Source organism: Anabas testudineus, chromosome 18 (genome assembly GCF_900324465.2).
Source record: "Anabas testudineus chromosome 18, fAnaTes1.2, whole genome shotgun sequence".
Taxonomy (NCBI): domain Eukaryota; kingdom Metazoa; phylum Chordata; class Actinopteri; order Anabantiformes; family Anabantidae; genus Anabas; species Anabas testudineus.
In genome coordinates, this window is record NC_046627.1 from 4111643 (window position 1) to 4131956 (window position 20314).

The following is a 20314-nucleotide window of genomic DNA, read 5'->3' on the forward strand; positions in this document are numbered from 1 at the left end:
TTCAAGTTATTACAGTAACTGGTGAGTGAGCTCATGAAATAAATAGATAATAATAATAAAAAATAAGCACAAGTGGGATCTCTTTAAGAAGGAGGGGAGGGGAACAGAGGAGGGTTGCAGCCCTATCTGCTTCCTGGTTTTGGAAACCGTGCTCTGCCTCTGGTCTATGTAGAAGGGTTTCTCCCCTCTTGCTCCACAGTACGTTATGTTCAAAGACATTTGTTGAAGACAAAACTGTGCTTATAGAAAGTAGGCCTGCATTCTGAGATGGGGAGAACTTGTGTGACTTGGAGCTATAAATAAAGAAAATAGAATAAAGAAGAATAAAGAAATAGTGTTTTATTGAGAAAAACTATTTGTTCTAATGTTTGGAGACTTGAACAGTTTCTTTCTTTTGATTAAAACCTTTCCTATGACAGAAAATGACAAAACGCAGCTTTATATAATATAATTTATTATGGTTCTAACATTTAGACTGAAACAACTAAAAGAACTAAATGTACAGCAGATGAGGAACATGTTGCTGTGTTATCTCTAATGTTTCTGCAGCAGCATCAAATATGTACAAAGCTCTGTTCAGAGTTTCTATTTGTTTGTCTACTGAGCTGCATAAAGCAGCGAGGATTTCAGCTTCATCACATTAGTGATCATCTCTCCACAGTCAAAAGCTCCAATACTCCGACTTCTTCCTTTAAGACAACAGGGCTGTGATCAAAAATCAGCTCCGAGGAGAAAAGCATCAACATAGGGTCCACAGTGATTGTTCCCACTAAGTCTGCCAGAAACTTCATGAACCTGGTTTTGTCCTGTTACAGTTCACTCTTTCAGTCAGTAGTGGAACATGGACACAGCAGTCTGTCTCTTATTGTGAAAATCTGCTCCTGTTTCCTCCTTCCTACCTGTCCTACGTCATTCCAGGTAACAGCTCACCTGTGTCAGAGTCTTTTCTCGGAGAGTCGTCTTCTTCTCCACTTTGTCTGAATCTCCTGTAAGTTTGTTTTGTTTGATTCTTTCTCTTTGGTTCCGTTCATTAAACTAATGAAGACTAAAGTTCACTAATAGGAGGTTTTACTACGGTACCGATCCAGGTCCTGGTGTTTCGGATTTGCGAGTGACCACGTTACTTAGTAACCGACTTCCGAATGCGTCGCTCGTTGCTCCTGGAAACAAGTTGTGCCAAAATGCCGTTTTTCGTTGTTTTATTAAACCAAACACTAATCTAAATTAAATTACTAATTTCGCCAAGAACTAGTCCGACGCAGCGTGAACGTAGCTTGTACTGTGTTAGGGGAGAGTCTGAAATCAGAGGCTCCTCAGTTTCTGAGTAAATCTCTATCTGTGACTTTCTTTGGTCTCTTTTCACTCAAACACCAAACTTGTGTGTTTCGTCTTTGAAACATTGTTTAAGTGAATAAATGTCTTTTAGTGAAATATTTAATTGAAGTTAAACCACTAAACCAACACCTCCACCTGTAGGACAGAGGGTTCACATTGAGAACGTCCAACTGCACTGACCTTTGACCTCTGCGTCCAAGTTCAGAATTTATCACAATGAGGCATCGATGCAAAACTAATGAGACATCAGCTGTTCTCAATCTCAATTTCTCTATCTTGCCAACATATATCGGACTCTTCCTTTAATTCTGTTTGGAGTTGACTAAATGTGTCATGAGGAACAAATAGTGATGAACAGGAAGTGACCAACAGCAAATGTCCAAGTTCCTGTTTAACCAGTGACTCGTTTTTGGGTCTACGGCCTGTATCGTACTGGAAATATTCCGTCCCGTATAGAAAGGAATTGGTAAAAAGTCGATTCAGTTCAATTTATAGTGTACCAAATGACAACAAAATGATCTCAATTTACATAAAGTGAGAATCTTATACATTTGTAGAGAGACACTGAAATACTGTGTTTATTAATTCACTGAGACTGAAACCCACCAATCAAGTACTGGAACCACCTAACAATACAGAGACTTTTATTCAATAAAGAGATAAAATTTAACCAGTGATGTCACAAAACATCAGTATCTAAATTATCCAGTATAGTGCCTGAATTATATGAACGTCCAAACTCATATGTAATTGAAAATGTAACTAGGTCAAAACATCAGTTCTCCTTCAAGTCATGTTATGATTTATTTTTTATTTTTATTTTTTTGTGTTGCTTTTGATGTTGATTGAAGTAAATTATAATATAGGCAGACAGGAAATATGGGATAAGACATAGGTGGTACTTTTACTGCAGTACATTTTCAGCATGTACTTGCACTCTTACTTGAGTACAGAGTCTGTGTACTTATATTTCTGAACAGGAATATCTTGAATGTGGGATTTCATGTTGTTACTGAACTAAGGGCCTGAGATACAGATTTGCACAAGTGGAGGTGAAAAAATGAAGATGACTGACAATGGCTTCTCCTTGTACCTGGGTTCAGACGCTTTACAGCCCACCTCTTAAGTGACTGTTAGATCACCCAGTAACTCGGAGTTCCATTTAAGAAATCTTTATTCCAGCATTCCTCATTACAATCATGTTCATGTCTAGGTGGGTGTGTATATATGTGTGTGGTTTCTGAAAGAAATACAAAATACTAAACCAACGAGAAACAGAACATTTACAACTTGTTATGAAGACATTTTCCCAAAACATTAGGCATGACTGAATGAACTGTTTACATGTCATGCATATCAATGCCACAAGATGGAGACCTTACATCACAACAATTCTTTCTATGAAATTTTCTTAGCTAAAGTAAATGCAAGTCTGCTAAACCAGTAAATCAATCATATTAATAACAAATGGTACTTAGCATTAGCACAAATGACAACTCAATGAGAAATACAGCATATAAACGTATCAATCATTTAAGCGCTGTAAAATACAGTCTCTAAATGATTTGTGTTTCCTCTCCACATGAAGGTAGAAAGTGTGTGTGAGCTGATGTGGATGTGGATTCAGCAGCATGGATCAGTGTGAGGACAGAGAGGAGGGAGTCCCTCCCTCTAAAACCACTCTGTGTGAGGACCTTGAGAGCCAGACCAAAGCTCAGAGGTGAGACGACTGAGACCATCGGACTGATTCTGTCTCCAAGTCTCATCTAGAATTGAATATTTCATCAGGACATTTTTACTATTCTTCTGATTGTATTTGTCATTTATGAAGGAAACTTTGACTGAATATGTGAGCGTCACCAAAGTTGTTTTTCTATCAGGTCCCATCAAAGACCAGAATCAGAACCACAACCCAGCTGTGTGTCCTTCAAGAGCGACTGGTCAATGGGAGATTTTATTAATTTTAAACATCAACCTTCATCAGACACAGAGTAAGTTGTTGTGAGTTTAAAATCAGTCTGAACAATATGATGTAAACTTTCTCTGATGATAAATTGTTGTGTTCTTTGGATTTCTGGATGTTTCTGATGTAAGTAAGTTGATTTCTCTTTGAACTGTTTATTTGAAGGAGAAGCTTTCTTCACTATTCTTCCAGCAAACACTCTGATCATAGATCAAATCTCCATCCAGCCAGTAGCTAAACCACTGATCCTGTAGAGGGTCTTCTAATGAAGTGCTGACTTGCAGGCAGACATACTCATACTCACACAGTTCAACATATTCAGACTGGGAGCTGCCCAGTACAACCAGTGTGATCCAAGCAGACTCTGTCTCTAGATGTCTTGTTCCAACACTTGAGCATTGTTCAGTGAGGGAGGCAGAGATATCTGTTGTTCAGAGCTGCTGAGACTAAACCAAAGTGACTGGTGACAGTAAAGCTTCACCACTACAGGGAGTCTCTGATTCACTGTTCACATCAAATCTCTCTTCATGGACCTTTACCTTGTGTGTGTCTCTGTGTGGACAGACATACTGTGAGCTCATTCTTGATGATTCCTCCACAGAGTGAACCAGGAGAGCTCAGAGTTTCCCAGTGGTCAGTCTGCCCAGCAGCATCCAATACAGCTGGACTCCATATTTCTGGTCTGTACATGTTCAACTACTACTTCTCCATCTGTTGTGTTCCCAATAATCTCCATGCTTCACTTTTTAGACCAGTGGATTGTCAGTCTGTCCAACATGGATCTGATGTTTGGCTCCATGATTTGAGTTGGATTGTGTCATTCATATAGTTTCTGTTCCAGCTGCTGAAGGAGAACATTGTCACTTTTGTGAAGAACGAGCTGAAGAAGATCCAGAAGATTCTGAGTCCAGATTACCCACAATCCCCAGAGAGTCAGAGGGAGGATGAGGAGGTGTTGGATGGTGAGGATGAAGAACAGAGGAGGAGCAGCAGAGAGGCATTTCTGAAGATCACACTGAACGTCCTGAGGAGAATGAAGCAGGAGGAGCTGGCTGACTGTCTGCAGAGCAGTAAGAGGATTTCTCTAAACATTTAACATCATGGACAAATGAGACGTTTACTGAGAGCTGAAGACGTGGAGTGTTAATATGTTGAAATGTGAATCATTTAGGGTCATGAAACTGTCAAACTGTGTTTTCATTTGAAATGGTATTGATCATGTTTTTGTGGTTTCATTCAGGAACTTCAGCTGCAGTTTGTCAGCGTGAACTTAAATCTAATCTGAAGAAGAAGTTCCAGTGTGTGTTTGAGGGGATTGCTAAAGCAGGAAAACCAACCCTTCTGAACCAGATCTACACAGAGCTCTACATCACAGAGGGAGGGACTGGAGAGGTCAATGATGAACATGAAGTCAGACAGATTGAAAAAGCATCCAGGAAACCAGACAGACCAGAAACAACCATCAGACAAGAAGACATCTTTAAAGGCTCACCTGGAAGAGAGGAACCAATCAGAACAGTGATGACAAAGGGAGTGGCTGGCATTGGGAAAACAGTCTTAACACAGAAGTTCACTCTGGACTGGGCTGAAGACAAAGCCAACCAGGACATACAGTTGACATTTCCATTGACTTTCAGAGAGCTGAATGTGCTGAAAGAGAAAAAGTTCAGCTTGGTGGAACTTGTTCATCACTTCTTTACTGAAACCAAAGAAGCAGGAATCTGCAGGTTTGAAGAGTTCCAGGTTGTGTTCATCTTGGACGGTCTGGATGAGTGTCGACTTCCTCTGGACTTCCACAACAATCAGATCCTGACTGATGTTACAGAGTCCACCTCAGTGGATGTGCTGCTGACAAACCTGATCAGGGGGAACCTGCTTCCCTCTGCTCGCCTCTGGATAACCACACGACCTGCAGCAGCCAATCAGATCCCTCCTGAGTGTGTTGACATAGTGACAGAGGTCAGAGGTTTCACCGACCCACAGAAGGAGGAGTACTTCAGGAAGAGGTTCACAGATGAGGATCAGGCCAGAAGAATCATCTCCCACATCAAGACATCACGAAGCCTCCACATCATGTGTCACATCCCAGTCTTCTGCTGGATCACTGCTACAGTTCTGGAGGATGTGTTGAAAACCAGAGAGGGAGGAGAGCTGCCCAAGACCCTGACTGAGATGTACATCCACTTCCTAGTGGTTCAGACCAAACTGAAGAACATCAAGTATGATGGAGGAGCTGAGACAGATCCACACTGGAGTCCAGAGAGCAGGAAGATGATTGAGTCTCTGGGAAAACTGGCTTTTGAGCAGCTGCAGAAAGGAAATCTGATCTTCTATGAATCAGACCTGACAGAGTGTGGCATCGATATCAGAGCTGCCTCAGTGTACTCAGGAGTGTTCACACAGATCTTTAAAGAGGAGAGAGGACTGTACAAGGACAAGGTGTTCTGCTTCGTCCATCTGAGTGTTCAGGAGTTCCTATCTGCTCTTCATGTCCATCTGACCTTCATCAACTCTGGAGTCAATCTGCTGTCTGAAGAACAGTCAACTTCTCTGTGGTCTAAACTGTTTAGTCCTGAACTAAAATGTTTCCACCAGAGTGCTGTGGACAAGGCCATACAGAGTCCAAATGGACATCTGGACTTGTTTCTCCGCTTTCTCCTCGGACTTTCGCTGCAGACAAATCAGACTCTCCAACAAGGTCAGCAGATAAAGACAGGAAGTAAATCACCGACCAATCAGGAAACAGTCCTGTACATCAAGAAGAAGATCAGAGAGACTCCCTCAGCAGAGAAAAGCATCAACCTGTTTCACTGTCTGAATGAACTGAATGATCGTTCTCTCGTGGAGGAGATCCAACAGTACCTGGACTCAGGAAGTCTCTCCACATATAAACTCTCTCCTGCTCAGTGGTCAGCTCTGCTCTTCATGTTGGTGTCTTCAGGAAAAGATCTGGACGTGTTTGACCCATTTAAATACTGCTTAAACTTTTCAGAGAAGGATCTTCTGTTTGTGCTGGGAGTCGTCAAAGTCTCCAAGAAAGTTGTGTAAGTGTAAAGATAGTGGAATTTATTCATTATTAAATCCACAGCTACTGTATTTCAACAACATAACAGAATTTATTGTTTTGCATAAGACTGTATTTCAGTATATCTTAAAACAAATGTTGTCATCTTATACATCACTGTTTTTCAGACTGAGTGGCTGTAACCTCTCAGAGAGATGTTGTGAAGCTCTGTCCTCTGTTCTCAGCTCTCAGTCCTCTAGTCTGAGAGAACTGGACCTGAGTAACAACGACCTGCAGGATTCAGGAGTGAATTTTCTGTCTACTGGACTGGAGAATCCACACTGTAAACTGGAAACTCTCAGGTCAGGTCAATTTTCTATTTTAAATAACTGGAGATATTTAAAATGTTCATAAATGCTCCGAAGCAGATTAAACTTTCTGATGTTATTAGTTTTAAGCTGCAGAAGATCAGTATTTTTACAATATATAAAATAACTGTTCTTTCCTGTGTGATTTCATTTAGAGTCAACATTAAGGGTGATTATAGTTTGACACAAATGTTGTCATCTTATACATCACTGTTTTTCAGATTGAGTGGCTGTAACCTCTTAGAGAGAAGCTGTGAAGCTCTGTCCTCAGTTTTCAGCTCCCAGTCCTCTAGTCTGAGAGAACTGGACCTGAGTAACAATGACCTGCAGGATTCAGGAGTGAAGCTTCTGTCTGCTGGACTGGATAATCCACACTGTAAACTGGAAATTCTCAGGTCAGGTCAATTTTTTGTTCATCATAAGTAAATTTTTCTAGATCCAGGGACTAGATCCAAGCAGACTAAACTTTTAAATGTCACAAGATTTCGACTTTCAAGAAGATTCTCGTAAGTATTTTCACTAAAAATGTCCTGTCTGTATCTGGAATTCCCACAGGATCTTAGCTCTGTCATTCTCAACCACCTTTGGAGGTGTGTCCCGTTTTGACTTTGGGACTTCCATCCTGTACTCGGCACAGATGTTCTGTCCTGTTTTTTGCTGGGTTCTTTCAGGGGCACAGACTGCCTGGTAAGGTAGATCCCAGCCTCTATCAATCTTGTACTCAGAGCCTGCTACTGTGCTGCTAGGATTAGTGCCTCTTTGCTGTCTTTCAGTCTGGTTTGTCCAGCCACTGGTAGGATTTGTCAACATCAGCCACTTCTTCTATCTGCCGGTGGTACATTCCGTGCAGGGTTTTTTCCTTCCATGAGGTTTCCTCCTCTTCTTTCCCTTGCTCCTCTGGAGCCTGCTGCCTGAGGTATTCGCTAAGCAAGACATCAGTTGGGGGCATCTTCCTGATGTATGCATGGAGCTAAGTTATTTCATCCTGGATAGTGGCTTTGATCCTCACTAATCCTTGCCCTTCCTCCTTCTACTTAGCATACAGTCCGAGGGGGCTGCATTTGGGGTGAAACCATCTTTTCATTGTAAGGAGCTTCCTTGTCTTGATGTCAGTGGCTTCCATCTCCTGCTTTGGCCAGCTTATTATGCCAGTGGGATACCTGATGACTGGGAGGGCGTAGGTGTTGATAGCCCGGACTTTGTTCTTCCCATTCAGCTGACTTCTCAGGACTTCTCACTCACTCTTTGGAGGTACTTCGTGGTTGCTCTTTTCCTTGCCGTCTCTTCGTGGTTACCATTTGCCTATGGGATTCCAAGGTATTTGTAGCTATCTACAGCTATATACAGCTTGATGTCATCCATGTAGAGGAGGTGGCTGATCGTTGTGGCATTTCGTAGTCGGTATCCGTAGCCAGTCTTGGTGATGATCTGGCTGAGGGGGTTCTGGCCTATGCAGAACAGCAGTGGGGACTGAGCAACTCCTTGGTATATGCCACACTTAATATTGACTTGGGAAATCGGCTTGAAGTTGGCCTCTAGGGCTGTTTTCCACTTTCCCATTGAGTTCTGGATGAAGGTTCTTAGAGTCCTGTTGATCTTATACAGTTCCAAGCATTCCATGATCCATTGAGTCATAGGCTTTCTTGTAGTCAATCCAGGCAGTGCACAGGTTGGTATGTCTGGTCTTACAGTCTCTGACTGCTTTGTCCACCAGTAGCTGGTGCTTTGCTCCCCTGGTGTTACTACCACTTTCTTTCTGGGTACTGCTCATGGTTGGATCCATGTGCCTGCTCATCTTTGTGACGCATGACAGGAGCTTCCCTGTTGTGCAGGTTATTGGGCAGTAGTTGGATTAGACTGCTCCCTTCTGGGGGTCCTTTAGGATCAGGACTGTCGTGCCGCCAGGTGCTCATGGAGTGAGGTTTGCTTCTTTAGCCAGTAGGCATGGATCATGTCAGGACCTGATGCTGTCCAGTTCTTCATACCCGAGAGCCTCTCTTGGATGTCTGCAATTCTCAAACCCTCCATGGAGGGTACTGCACCTTATGGCTTGCGTTGATCTTATAGCCAAGTACCTCAAGGATCAAGGTTGCTGCGCTGTATATCAGCTGATTGGTCTCAGTGATGGCCAGAGTTGGTATTTTCTGTAGTGCTGCATTCACATCTTCTAGCAAACTTTCAGAAGGTACTTCGTTAATTCTTGGTAACCGGACTCGGGGTCTCCAGGTGGCCATTTTAGCCATGAACTTCAATCTTAGGGCAGCTGCTCTTGCATTAAGCTCTGTTATTGGGGCTTGAAACCCAATATCTGATTGTGGGAGGATGGTTATAAATATCTACCTGCTGACCTGTTGTCCTAGTTCCCTCTTGCCGTAGCATATGTGTTTGTGTTGGCCTTGGTGATGGGTTTCAAAGTGTCCATAGTTCCCACATCCTCTTCATGTAGCCCCACTCGCTAGGGTTACTTGTGTAGAAGCATTCCAATAGTTCCCTGTTCTCATCTCTTGTCCATGAATATCTTATTCTTGTTGCAGTAGCCCACTTCTCATCAGGTTGCCCTGATTTCCCAACACCTGACGCGGAACTTGTTGACCCAGCTGGCATCCAAGCCGGTTTGACTCTTGTGTTTGCATCTCTCATTATATGAGGTAGACAGGTAGCATTGTCTAAGGGTCCTACCGTACCGAAGTCAATAGTACAACTCATCCAGGATGGCACATCAATGTGAGCTGTGGCAAGAAGGTTTGCTGTGTCTGTCAGCGTAGTGTCCAGAGCATGGAAGTTCTACCAGGAGACTGGCCAGTACATCAGGAGACGTGGAGGAGGCCGTAGGAGAGCAACGACCCAGCAGCAGGACAGATACCTACGCCTTTGTGCAAGCATGAACAGGAGGAACACTGCCAGAGCCCTGCAAAATGACCTCCAACAGGCCATAAATGTGCAGGTGTCTGGTCTGGTGTGTCTGGACGGTCAGAAACAGACTCCATGAGGGTGGTATGAGGGCCACAGGTGGGGGTTGTGCTTACAGCCCAACACTGTGCAAGATGTTTGGAATTTGCGAGAGAACACCAAGATTGGCAAATTCGCCACTAGCGCCCTGTGCTCTTTACAGATGAAAGCAGGTTGACACTGAGCACATGTGACAGACGCGGCAAAGTCTGGAGACGCCATGGAGACCGTTCTGCTGCCTGCAACATCCTCCAGCAAGACCGGTTTGGCAGTGGGTCAGTAATGGTGTGGGGTGGCATTTATTTGTAGGGCCGCATGGCTCTCCATGTGCTCGCCAGAGGTAGCCTGCCATTACATACCGAGATAAGATCCTCAGACCCTTTGTGAGATCATATGCTGGTGCATATGGACAGGTCTCTTCAAGTCTTTTATCCACTTGGAAATATTGTTTGTTTATGTTTGTGAAGATCAGATAACATTAATGAACAATTTCAGCAAAACATTAATTAACTTACTTTTACTTTCCACTGTATGTGACTAAATTAGCACCAAATACAAATGGGTCTGTACAAAAAAAATCCATCACCAAGTCTCCTGTGTGTTGTTTTGTGTTTCTGCAGACTGTCAGGTTGTCTGATCACAAAGGAAGGCTGTGCTTCTCTGGCCTCAGCTCTGAGCTCTAACCCCTCTCATTCAAGAGAGCTGGACCTGAGCTACAATCATCCAGGAGATACAGAAGTGCAGCTGCTGTCTGCTGGACTGGAGTATCCGCACTGGATATTGAACACTCTCAGGTATAGAGAGGCCTGCTACAGCCACAGACAATGTCTGATGGAGGAGGAAGTGAAGATGTTAATGATTATGAGATCTTGTGTCATATATAGGAGACAGTAAATCAGAACTAGAACATGTTCATGTCATCATTACAATCTTTCAAAGAGGAAAAACTCCTTGTTGTTCCCAGCTGAAGAATTAGTTTGTGATTGAATGTTTTTCTCCTCAAACTCCTGTTTTCACTTTCTGTCTCTGGCTGCTCCAACAAATCTGACACCAAATCAGATGAAGCCACAAAGTCTGTGTGTAATGATCAATATCCAGTAGCTGGAGGTGAACTAGACTTCCTCTGAACACAGGACAATGTGTGAAGCTCAGCTGAGATCAGTCCACAGACATTAGAGAGAGGAAAACACACACAGAGTCCATGTATGTGGAGTTGATCCTCTTGGACTTTGATCTCCAGTTTCCTGCTTCCTGTGGTGTCACATTAGTTTGTCTGGTGACAGAGTGAGACTGAAAGCAGGTGTCTGACACCAAAACTGCTGTGAACTAGAGAATTGAAATCTTTCCTCCATGTCACCTCCCTGCTCCGTAGAATTCCAAGATAAGGACTCCAATTCCTTAGTGGTTTGCTGAATGTCCATCCCTACATACAAGCCTCCATTAGAACAGAACCAGAACACACTGTGTGTATGAGAGCCATGTAATGTCCATGTGTGCATGCTGAAAGAGAATGTGCTGCTCTGACCCCCCTCCTCCTTTCAGGGTGGAGCCTGGTGGAGTCCGATGGTTGAGACCAGGTCTGAGGAAGTGTAAGTGTGTTTTTAATGAGACTGATGAAAACAAAGCAGCAACATTCAACCATCTTCAAACTGTCACATCACTCATTCAAATCCCTGATGTCATGAGTCCTCATCAAACTGATGATAGATTAATAACTGCAGCTGGATTGTGTCTTGTTCTCTCCATCAGATTTCTGTCAACTCACCATCGACACAAACACAGTGAACAGAAAACTACGACTGTCTGATGACAACACGATGGTGACACATGTGAAGGAGGATCAGTCATATCCTGATCATCCAGACAGATTTGACTACTGGCAGCTTTTGTGCAGTAATGGTCTGACTGGTCGCTGTTACTGGGAGGTCGAGTGGAGCGGAGAAGTTTATATATCAGTGAGTTACAGAAGAATCGGAAGAAAAGGAGACAGTAAAGACTGTTTGTTTGGAAGGAACGATCAGTCCTGGAGTCTGATCTACTCTGATGGTCATTACCATGGTCTTCACAATAACATATTTACATCCATCTCCTCCTCTGTCTCTAACAGAGTATCAGTGTATGTGGACTGTCCTGCTGGGACTCTGTCCTTCTACAGAGTCTCCTTTGACAAACTGATCCACCTCCACACCTTCAACACCACATTCACTGAACCTCTTTATCCTGGGTTTGGGTTCTTGTCCTCTGGTTCCTCAGTGTCCCTGTGTTCAGTGTAGTACTGAGAGTGTCGTCCTGTCAGAGAAACGTCGTCTCTGTTGAACAGATAGTTCAGTCTCTACATGTCTGTCTCTTTCACTCACACACACGTTTTCAGATTCATGGATTCAATCAGTTTTTTCTCGAACCAGTTCTAAACGATTCCTTGTAAATGTAATCCCTTCTTTCTGCACTCCCAGTGAAGTTTGTACCTGCTGCACACACACAAGGTGCTGGGGTTCCACCACGCACCTTGAATCCTACCCAAAAAAATCACACAAACTCTTTAGTAAGTTGATATAATTACATGACAATTACCTGACATAAAAGAAACAAAATCACAAAAATAAAAGTTTAACAAAACTTCTTTTAAAGCTAAACTGAGATTATTGTCCAACTAAACTACTAAACTAATCCTTGAACTTCATACAGATGCTTCCATGTATCTTAACATCTTAAGCAACAATAGACATTAACACATGCGTCATATGAATTGAAACATTTATAGTACTTAAGGATAATATTGAGTGCTCCCACAACAGCTTACCTTGTGGTAAGAAGCAAAGAAAAACAAAAAAACCTGGAACCCAGAATGCAACAGGCTCTGGATCCATGGTGTCTGGTAAGGGACAATCATCAACAACTGAAATTACTGTTCCATATTCACCTCTTCTTTAATTTATGGCTCCCCAGCCATCAGCCTCACATCAGCACTACTGACACAAGGTAACAAAGTCCATAGCAAACTTTATCAAGCTTGTTGAGTGATGGTGTCGATTTTATCTGTACCTGTACCATATTGGATCACATTAGACGGGCGTCTTGTCTTGCTTTGATCTTCTATTACAACTTCCACCTTCTTTAGAACCTCTGCTCTTCACTTTCTTGTTGCACAACTGCCTTTAGTGCTTCCTCTTTTCTTGGGAGGAGAAAAGCATCTCTCGTGCTGCAGGTGTTGAGCTTCCTGTAATCTATGCATGGCCTTAGCGACCGTTCCTTCTTGGTCACAATCACTACTGATGATGCACAGGGGGTTCTTACTTGGTCGTATGATCCTGCAGCCTCTATCTCTTCCAGCATCTACCTCGCATCTTGCCACTGCTATGGGGGAATCTTGCAGTATGGGAGCTGGATCTTAAGCCCACTAGTGGAATCTCATGCTACACTGTTTGTGTGGCCATAGTCCATAGAACGCTTTAAGAACACTGCTGCATTCTTGTCCAAATGTTCTTTAAGAGAACGCTGTGTCACCATTCCTGCCTGGTACCTTATTTATGAGGTTATTAACTTTTAAAGCCCTACATGGCATTTACCCCAGCTAAATATCCCAGCTTTTAAAGCCTTATGAGCCTGCACTTAGCCTGAGATCCTCTGGTAGATATCTTGAAATCTTCTGTGTGTCCATGATGATAGATTGACAACTAGAGGTGACAGAGCCTTTTCAGTTGGAGCCCCCAAACTCTGTAACAACTTACCTGAGGAAATAAGTGGCGAGCCTTTTCTGATCTTCTTTAAACAGACAAATCTTCCTTTAGGAGGACTTCCAATTAACTTAGATGAATGTCTCTTCTTTGAAACTGGGCTTCTTAAGGACTGATATTGCAGTTGTTGTAAGTTTTGTTTCTAGTATTGTTTATTGTTTTGTCTTATTTGTATTATTGTTTCCTGCACCCCAACCGGTCGAAGTAGAAGGTCATCTAACTTAAGCCTGGTTTTGCTGGAGGTTTCTTCCTCTAGGGGGAGTTTTTCCTCTCCACTGTTTATCTAGTGCTTGCTCAGGTTGATCTTGTTGGGCCACATGTGTTTTTGTCTCTTTTGTGAAGCGCTTGGTAACATACAGTGTTATACTGGAATGTTTATACTGTCATACTGGAATGTTTCTTCCATTTGCGAATAATTGCACCAACTGTTGTCACCTTCTCACCCAGCTGCTTGGCGATGGTCTTGTAGCCCATTCCAGCCTTGTGTAGGTCCACAATCTTGTCCCTGACATCCTTGGAAAGCTCTTTGGTCTTGGCCGTGGTGAAGAGTTTGGAATCTGGATTGATTGATTGCTTCTGTGGACAGGTCTCTTTTATACAGGTAACGAGCTGAGAGGGCTGCCAATGTCAGCTCGTTACCTGTATAAGATCCACCTGGGAGCTAGAGATCTTGCTGACGGATAGGGGATCAAATACTTATTTCCTTCATGGAAATGCAAATTAATTTATAACTCTTTTTGAAACGCATTTTTCTGGATTTTTTTTGTCATTGTTGTGTCTCACTGTTCAAATAAACCTACCATTGAAATTATAGACTGATCATTTCTTTGTTAGTGGGCAAACTTACAAAATCAGCTGGGGTTCAAATAATTTTTTCCCCTCACTGTATGTTTAGAAAAGGGCTATATAAACAAATTTATTCTTATTATTACAACCTGCCTGGCTGTGGTTTTCTCTCTCTCTCTCTCTCTCTCTCTGCTATGTGACTGAGAGCTCGGAGCGTTTTTCTGTGATTTTTGTAGTTTTTCAATCTTTTTCTTTATTTTTTTCACAGTGTGTCTTTTTAACGTGTTGTTGTACAGTCTGGTCTTTATAAAGGGGGGGTAGGGTTTTTTTTTTTTACAGGGTTTTGTGCACTTTTGTGTCCGACTGGCGTTCGCTGGTCGGCGTGCAGGTGGAGGTGCAGATGGAAGTATGCTCTTCACCGAGCTGACGCGGAAGCACGGCCTCAAAGTGTCCGCTGCCTCCCGGTTCCCGGATTTTATGAATCTTAGACAGTGGTGGGACTGTGGCAAAGTCCAGATTAAACAATTCTGCCAACAGTACACTCTCAATGTCACTAAGTACATTACCAGGTCGATTGAAGCTCTGGAGAGTGATAATGTGGAACTGCAACTTTTGGCAGATTCCACAGGAAACACAGGACACATTGACATCCTCAAATCAACAAAGGCTCTTCTTGCCAGCCTACTGGGCACCAGAACACAAGGGGCACTGGTCCGGTGCAGATTCCAGGCTGTCGCAGAGATGGATACTCCCTCTCGCTTTTTCTTCAGTCTGGAAAAGAGGAATGGCCAGAACAGGTACATCCACAGCCTGCACTCCTCTGTAGGGGCTGTGCTGACAGAGCGTGGTCACATCAGGGGGAGGGCTGTGGAGTTCTACAGCGACCTGTCCAGCAGTGAGTACACTGAGGACTTGGCGTGCTACGAGACTTTCTGTGGTGATCTTCCCCAGGCCTCTGAGGAGGTTAACGTGCCACTCGGCGAACCTCTGTCCTTGCAGGAGCTGTCTGTGGCCTTGCAGAGTATGAAGGGAGGGAGGGCTCCTGGGCTTGATAGTCTCTCGGTTGAGTTCTTCAAGGCTTTTTGGCCTGAGCTGGGGCAGGATCTGCTCGGTGTTGTTGCCAAAAGCTTAACGGAGGACTCTTTGGCCTTCAGCTGCAGACGAGCAGTTCTTACTCTGCTGCCAAAGACTGGTGACCTTCAGGACATTAAGAACTGGCGTCCCGTCTCACTGTTTGTACTGATTGTAAGATCCTGTCCAAGGCTCTGGCCAACAGACTGCGAGAGGTGATGGACCAGGTGGTCCATCGGGACCAGACTTACTGTGTGCCCGGTAGGTTAATCACTGACAATGTGATTTTAATTCGGGATGTTTTGGACCTCTCTGGTTCATTGGGAATAGACTTGGGCCTGATTTCGCTGGACCAAGAAAAAGCTTCCGACCGGGTCGAGCACCCATATCTCTGGAAGAATCTGGAGAGGTTTGGTCTCAGCCCTGGTTTGATTGCTATGATCAAGGTTCTGTACCAGGACATTGAGAGTGTACTGAAGGTCAATGGTGAGCTGAGCGCTCCTTTTAAAGTGCAACGAGGCATCAGACAGGGCTGCCCGCTCTCAGGCATGCTGTACGCACTGTCCATAGAGCCTCTTTTATGCCAGGTCCGGTCCTCCCTGAGTGGTTTGGTTTTACCCAATTGTATGGCCAACCCTGTGCTGTCGGCCTATACAGATGATGTTGTTGTTCTCGTTAAGTCACAAACAGAGATCCATACTTTAGAAAACATAGTAACGGCTTTTAGCAATGACTCATCTGCTAAGGTCAACTGGCACAAAGTTCAAGTTGGACTTGAAGTGGTGATAAGACACATACTGTCCTGTTAACAATCTCAAAGTTCCAGTATAAACATGATTTCTATTACAACACAACATGACGTAAATAAATGTGTGAAGAAGATTGTTTGTTATTGATTTAATGACACCAGACCCAGGGACACCAGACCGGGCGGGCGGAGGGAGGCCCAGAGGAGGGGCCGGGCGCAGCAGACCAGGGGTGCCTCCGACGAACGGCCAGGAGGCGGCAAACAGGACCAGAGAGAAGACGAACCAGAAAGCAGAGCCTCGGGCGGACGGCCCGGAGGTGCCAGGAGAGCCGCAGACCATAGGGCGACAGGAACGGAAGCAGGAGCAGCTGCCGTGACAGGAACTGAACCAGGAGCAGCTGGAGCTGCGGCAGATGTCCCGAGCCTCTTCCGGACTCAGGGCAACGGGCGTCAGGGGAGGAGGTGAGGTGTGTGTGTTGAGTGGAGCTGGCTGAGTGGGGAGGTCGTGACTGGGAGTAGGTGAGGCTAATGGAGTAGCAGGCCGGCTAACAGCAGGGGAGGCCAAGGAGTCTGGATTGGATTTTTTATGGTGGAAGGATTTGTGGGATTTGAAGGTTTTCAGGTGGGAGAGGATCAAGTCCTTGAGATTTCTGAATTCACTGTATGTCATGAGGAAGTCCTTATCGGCGAGAGTCTTGATGGCTAATCTGGTGATGGTTGTGGCATGCTCCAGGTTTCCAGGTGTGTTCAGGCATTTAAACAGATATTCAGCTGCACTATGCAGGTCCAGGTATTCCGCCCGAAGGGCGTCAGAAAAAAGCCCGTAGTGCTCAAAACAAGGACAGGGGGGATATTTGGGTAGGCCATTTAAGGGACCACGGAGATCCATGGCCGCGTTATGGTCAGTTCGTTCTGTCACAAGTAAGGATGGGGACGAGGCAGGAATGAACGGAACACAGGCTTTATTGGGTAAACTACAAAAACAGGGAAATTAAGGGGGATGTCCACTGACACTACAAAACAGGCAGGGAAACACAAAGACAAAGTAACAACGTAAAACTACCAAAATGGCGTGGGACAAAGTAACAAATCAGGAACCAAGTACAAAACAAAACCACACAGAGGGAAAAGGGCTGAGGAGTGTTTTGTAGGGACAAGGGGACACAGGTGAGTCCAATGTTCAGCTGATTGCTGTGAGCAGAGGGAGAGAAGGGGCTGGTGGGCGGAGTCGAGAGGGAGAGTGAGGTGGTGAACTGAGGGAAATCCCAGGCTGGCCTGGTGCCAGGCCGAAACGGTGACAAAGACTCTGAATACTTGTCTCTATGGTGGCTGTAAGGATGGTGATGTTGGTCAGATGTCCACTTTGGTCCAGACTGAAATATCTCAATATCCCTCAGGATGAACTGTAATAAATATAGAACTGAACTAATACAGTGAAACCAGGCTGCTAATAGAGAATAATGAGGACCACTGTAGTTTAGTTGTTTGTTTTCTCTGCAGATGTTGAAGGTAAATCTTCTGTGGGCTCATCTGTAGAATCTTATTTTCTGGTTGAATTGTTGTGGTAATTTGTAATTGTCATGGTGATTTCACCTATAAGGGACAGAGGTCAGTGCTGTACCTCTAACAGAACCAGGCTCAGGGTGGGCGGCCATCTGCCTCGACTGGTCTTTACTCCAGCACAAGTGGACTATCTTGTTAATAGTACTGCTGCTTCACTTGGAACAATACTTGGTACTATTGCTCCTCTGAAAAAGAAGCTAGTGAATCAGAGGAAGTTAGCTCCATGGTACAATTCACAAATCCGTAGCTTAAAGCAGAAATCATGTAAGCTGGAAAGGAGGTGGCGTTCCACCAATTTAGATGAATATCCCAGCCCAACACAGTCTGGATTTTAATCCAATAATCAGCTGGGATGATGCAGAACATGCTGTTGATGCTGTTGGTCATTTAGGATTTCGACTAATGAACAAACTGATTGGATGTATTTTTCTGGAGGTTTCTCTTCATCACTCAGTGTGACATAGTGTTTGTCAGAGGATTATTTTATATCCATCCCATCAACACTGAGCTGGAACCAGAAACAGCCTTTGATGAACACGACACCAGTTTGAGCTGAGCCTGATTCAGAGGTTTGGATCATGTAAAGGTCATTTTGTTGTTTCTCTTCTCTTTTCCACAGAACCCAACACTTTACCAGCTGATGTCTCGGTTCTCCTGAGTGTTCTGGTCATTTCTCTAGTTGTCAATGGAGATTATGTTGGATTTTGTCTGTGGATACTGTGCCTCGCCAAGTGCCGAAGTTAATGGCACTAACCACTGCGCTATACAGTCTGCATAGGTATGGTGGGGAAATTTTTCTATATTTTTTTTATATATATAACCTGCAGAAATTTTCACAAATCATTTCAATGACACACTCCAGTCATTAGATACTTTCAGTTTCTCTGCTTCTATTCTTGTCCCAGTTCCTGTAGGAGCAACAGTACAAACTGCTTTGTTACCTGCAAACACACCATACTGCCCTTAGTTTCTGCATGGTTGTTATGTCACAGTGAAAGCAAACCAAACACAGCACTAAGAATATGACGTCAACAGCTAAAGTGGTCAGTTAAGATCTTTTTCTTCACTGGAAATTTCCCAAGAGTAGAGAAAGCTATCGGACAGAAACCAGTCCGATACTTGGCTTCTTCTTCTATTTCTGAGTAAACCGAGGGTTTAGAAACACACAGATATTTAGATTCTACATGTTCTAAGTAAAACAAGTTGGGTATTTTATCATTTGTAGATATTTGTTTATGTGGACACATCACAGAAATGACTAAACAGGAGTAAAAACAAATCAGGACTAAAACTAATCAAAGTTCTTAATACACCTGTCATTATTGACCTCATGCTAATTTAATAAACTCACAGTGACTATAGTATAAAAAGTCTGTTCGGTCTAATTAGTAGAAAAGCTGTGAATGTTCTCACTGTTGTCGGCCATGTTGGTCCGTTTGAACACGTTGATCTGTTGCTGCCAAAGTGATTTTTATTACAACACTTGAATATTTACTGTGTGTCAAATGGAAATTTATTTAACTTCTGTGCTGCATTATCAACATCATCTTTCAGTTCATTTCTACTCATGTTCACCAGTCTCAGTTTAAACTACATCATCATCATCTTTAATGTTTTCCATCCCAGTCTCACTGGGAACAGGTGTTAATAATTCAAACTGTAATTAATATGAGTCTTTCTCTTACAGCTGTCTTGACAGTGTCTAATAATACAAAGTTTTCCATCTCCTGTTCCAGCTTTCAGTCCCACTTCAGTCCTCCACCAAGACAGAGGATGTTAGTGGAAATTAAGAAAGAAGCTCTGGACAAGCTTCAGACATTTCACTGACAAAAACTCAGTAAAACACCTTCACTAAAGGAGCAGACATCTGGATTTACAGCTGCACTGGGACATCAGTGGCATTACTTTGATTCCATACGAGTCCTGTTAGACCATGAGTAGAACTGGTTGCACAGGTAGTAGCCTCCTCCTGGTGAACAGCTCTGTAACCTAATGGGCTTCATGTGATCACTAATAGAACTGAGTTAGAGAAAAGAGTTGTGGAACGATTGGAGAGTGGAACATTGGGAACGTCCTTCAGATTGTGTATTTGGACGGTGACAAAGAGAGGGAAGGTAGTGAGGACTGAGGGGGTCACACTACCAGAAGGCAACATAGCAGACACTGAAGACAGGTAGTACCTAAGTAGTACCCAGTACCTATTCTAAGTACCTTAGAACAGTGCAGGCAAATGGGAAACATGAAGAGAGATGAACAGCTCCACACTGTCGGTTATTAGATCCCCTGCTGGAAAAAGAAGCTGACAAAGGAAGACATGGAAGAAGTAACATCCATCAACCTGAAGGAGGAATTTTAAAACATTATTAGATGAATCATTGTCACTGCAGTGTTGATCATGTGACAACAACCACAATGCTTCAGCTGCAGGTTAACGTGGTTTGTGGTTTGGGACTGTTTTTAAGTCTGTTTAGTTTTCTGATTCAGGCTTGGATTCACTCATGCTTTGTTTCAGATTTTGTCAGTGATCAGAGTCTTTTGTTAGTTTTCCCTCAGCTCACCTTTGGTACTGTAGCTACTCACCTAGAAGCTCAGTTTCTGATTGCACATTTGTTGGGTTTCCTTCTGAGCTGAGTTCTTCACCTGATACTTTGTTTTGTAAAGTTACTCACCTATTAAACATATTTACTTCGTTACTTTGATGTTGTCTTTTGTTTTCAAACTAGGGTCCACTTTAGTGAAATGTTATCTCATATTTTCATTCCCTGGCTGTGAAGTGTGTGGACCTTAGAGACA

The 20314-nt window shown here is 43.5% G+C and overlaps 1 protein-coding gene and 1 long non-coding RNA gene across 2 annotated transcripts in view; both read left to right on the forward strand.

Moving 5' to 3' along the window:
• LOC113168709 (NACHT, LRR and PYD domains-containing protein 3-like) overlaps nt 1-20314 on the forward strand; it is a 175499-nt gene that overhangs the window by 68346 nt on the left and 86839 nt on the right. The window lies entirely within an intron of this gene.
• Nucleotides 11488-20180, forward strand: LOC117153072. The gene is made up of 3 exons (XR_004463499.1): nt 11488-11574; nt 18141-18299; nt 19258-20180. It is a non-coding gene; the product is annotated as an uncharacterized LOC117153072 (long non-coding RNA).